Here is a 3,663-nt window from a genome sequence, read left to right as displayed (position 1 = left end):
TTTGCTATTTTATATATATCTGTAGGCTCTCCTCTCCGCGAGCCGCATTTAGTCTCCTTGTATGTTACCGACAGGACATAGGACATATATTTAGCTTGATTTAATGTCTCGAGTTTTGTGCATATTTATACATCTTGTGGAGGAGACTATATCGGACGGCGCGAACCCGAGCCCGCTATTTAATAATCTAGATAAAAGACTTTCCTAGATTAGAACTTTGACACTATTACAGTGGCTTGAAACGGGTGCACTAGAGGTCCAGAATTGTCAGTTTCAACATGACAAACTAGGACAGGCTTGTGCAAGTGGCATTTGTCTGATCCAAGCATTAGTTCATCCTCCCACCCTGTCTGAACCCATTTAATTTGATGCAGTTTACTTTTTCAACTCAAAACGCTTCTTTAATTGCTGCACCTAATGGCTTACAACCTTTAATATGCAAACCTTGTTCTATACCTTTTTCTTAGGGTTTTTTCACCTACGGGTTAGCATTTGTTGGCCTCTCCTTCCAACTTGATCCCACACCGTCGAAGACTCGAAGATTTGGAATATTCCCTATCCTTATCTATTATAGAGTCGATTGCAGACACGATTAGAGGCTAAAACATTCTACAATTTAAGGTTGGTAATAGAAGGGGTAACATATTGATCTGCTCTCTGTGGAGACAGGGGACACTGCGTTCTAGCAATCGAAGTCTGAGATAATCTAGTGATATCTCTTTTAGCTTCTTATTTTTGTCTTTTGTAGATGTAAATTTATTTGCATCACCAGTCCTGTTTGGGTGGCGGATCGAAACAAACACATTTTTCGGCACCACTTCTGGACCAACTTAGGTGAATATATATATATATCCCCAGGTTTTATTTCCATGGCTAGAGGCATCGAAAATTAGGAGGCTCACTCATTATACTCTGTATTTTAACAAAGTTTTTTTTCTGTTTTTTCTATTTTGTCTGTTTTAATGTGTTTCATTAAGGGTCAACGTCTCCCACAGACTTTCAGATCTACAATCAAGCTCTTATGAATTGTACAAAGTTTTACCTGCAAGAACTACTGAATGATAGACAAAAAATTTAAGCATTAGTTCGTTCCAGGTTTTTATTTGCAATATTTAGTGCGCCCTGAGGAAGGCGACTACTGACTCGCTCAATGGAGCCAGATAGGTTGAATTCGCCGAAACTGTTATGATATTTTAAGATCATGTATGCACAGTAGGCACGTAGCACTTTTTTTTGCATTTAGTACTTTATTTCTTTGTTAACAACTTGGCACTTAGCACTTGGTTGCACTTAGCACTTTATTCAATTGTTAACTATTTGCCCTCTCCATAGCACTTTGACTATTTGGATGGAATTTAAAATGAGACAGCGATGCTTCACCTTGAGTAACATGAGGTTACGAATTGTGGCAACTAAACTGCTATTGAATGGCTTGAGGCATTAGATTTGACAAGTATTTTATAATCAATTCATCGATTTTATTGTTGATTTGATGTTTATATATTATGCAATTTTATAATGGTAATAAATTACTAATTAAAAATGATAATGTGAATATTTATGACTGGGCTCTCCTTTTCTTCCTCGCCTCTATTTCCATAATTGAGTACTCAAATTAATACAGTACTCCTCCATGTGAACTCCCTTTTTCCCTTCGGGATCTTTTTTTGTAATTTTGTTGTTCCCCAGTTCCATGGCATAGGGGTTACCCATCCGTTGTGATATATTATTGGTGCAACTTCGTGTTGCATGGGTTGTTCGAAATTAGAGACAATATTTTGGGAATATTTTGGGAATTTTTTCCCGTGTTGCTTTACACAGTGACCCTTTCTCTGCACTACAGACCCTTTGTTCCCCTACTTCTAGTGCAGATTAATTCTGCTTTATCATTATTCTCTGACTATGGCAGCCACTGATGTGGTCTCGTTCAGTGAAGAACAGTTGGCAGATGCCATTAACGTTCCATCATTTTTTGACAACATTGAGGGGACTATGGGCCCCAATGATGGTTCTTCGATCACTAGTGACAGCATTATTAAATTGAAAAAGAAAAAATTTCGAACAGAAATGCATAGTCACTTGTTGACAGAATATTTAAAAAAGAATATTATTCCCCAGGGCCTTTTGGTTAGAAATGAGCCATGCTTATTCATAGACGATGAAGAATATAAAACACTATTCTCAGGAGTCGCAACTAAATGCAGTCGGGACTGGATGTTGTTAACAATTAATACTGCCCTCAAGAAAAGTTCCATCATTGGGGATGAAATAGATAAGGCAGAGACAGTATTTGCCTTGGATACCACCATCATTAACATAAAGGAGAAATTAGAGCTTATAGAAAAACATACCAAGGATTTTGTTAAAATCACTACTAACAAAAAGATGGACAAACTTAAAAAGGATATCCTAGCCTTTTCTAAGGAGGCGGCCTATCCTTATTTGTCCGCAGACTACCAGGGCCCAGGACATTGGAGAGATCCCAATAATCCTCAACAGGGCACTACCCCCTTTCAAAAGAAAGTTACTTTTTCGGATACATCATCCGATGGCAGTGGATCATATCCTACTAGAAACTCTCGAGGTAATAGGGATAGGGGTAGGAATTGGAACAGAGGTTATAATCGAGGCCGAGGACGTCCATATTGGCAGTATCAAAATTATAACCGTCCAGCTAATTTTGTTCCTCAAGGCCCACATACTCCCTTTCCTCCACCTAACCTCCCTTTTCCGCCCCCCGATCAAGGGGCCCCCCCATTACAAAATTATTTCGAAACCAGGAGAAGGTCATACCGCAGGTAGCCCTACCATCGGCAGTATACAACATTTCTAAGAGACAACTTAGTGAATATGAGACTCGAATTTTGGAGAAGGGTTTCTCGTTTGTTCCTATGAGAAACCCCTCCAAAATGGAGGTAGAGATTGAATTACGTGGTTTATTTCGCAAAATACGTTTGCGTGACTTCTTTGGGAATCAAGCCCATGTTAATGGTGACGACGGCCTTCATACTACTTTAAAATGTAAATCTACCTTCACTCCGACCTTACAAATGGTTTCTGACGAGACAGCGGTATTTGAAAAGGCGGTCCTCAAAGACTTTAACTCCTGCTATAATACATCTAACAATTATGGCAGGCGTTCCTGCTTCAATTTTGGTAGACAGGATTGGGCCAGCCTTCAGGAACTTAAATCAGACACCTCGATAATCATAAAGCAGGCAGACAAGGGAGGTGGAATTGTTGTCATGGACTCTCATCAATATGACAATGAAATTTTGCGCCAGCTTGACAATTCAGCTATATATAGGAAACTTCCGAGTGACCCTACGGAAAGCATCAGAGCTCAAATTGCAGCGATTGCTCAACGAGCACTAGAAAGTGGAGCCATCAATGATAAGGAATTTCGTTTCCTTACTATTAAGGGAACTAGGACTCCGCTCATATATGTACTTCCCAAAATACACAAGGACCTCCTCAATCCGCCAGGACGCCCTATTGTGTCATTATGTGGATCTATATTAGAACCCATTGGTCAATTTTTAGATTATTTCCTGAAGCCATTGGCGGCCTCTACTGAAACATACCTGGCTGATACCACTGATGCCATTAAACATCTTGAGGGTTTTCCTTTTAATCATGATTCCGACATACTTATGACCTTAG

General features: G+C 39.4%; 1 long non-coding RNA gene across 1 annotated transcript; it reads left to right on the top strand.

The window, feature by feature from the left end:
* Positions 1-368: 368 nt before the first annotated feature.
* On the top strand, positions 369-1,710 carry LOC138527748 (uncharacterized). Its single transcript, XR_011284030.1, has 3 exons — positions 369-621; positions 749-834; positions 978-1,710. It is a non-coding gene; the product is annotated as an uncharacterized lncRNA (long non-coding RNA).
* The last annotated feature ends 1,953 nt before the right edge of the window (positions 1,711-3,663 follow it).

Source organism: Ambystoma mexicanum, chromosome 7q, assembly GCF_040938575.1.
Source record: "Ambystoma mexicanum isolate Mex_15411 chromosome 7q, UKY_AmexF1_1, whole genome shotgun sequence".
Lineage (NCBI taxonomy): Eukaryota > Metazoa > Chordata > Amphibia > Caudata > Ambystomatidae > Ambystoma > Ambystoma mexicanum.
This window is presented reverse-complemented; position numbering and strand designations above follow the sequence as displayed.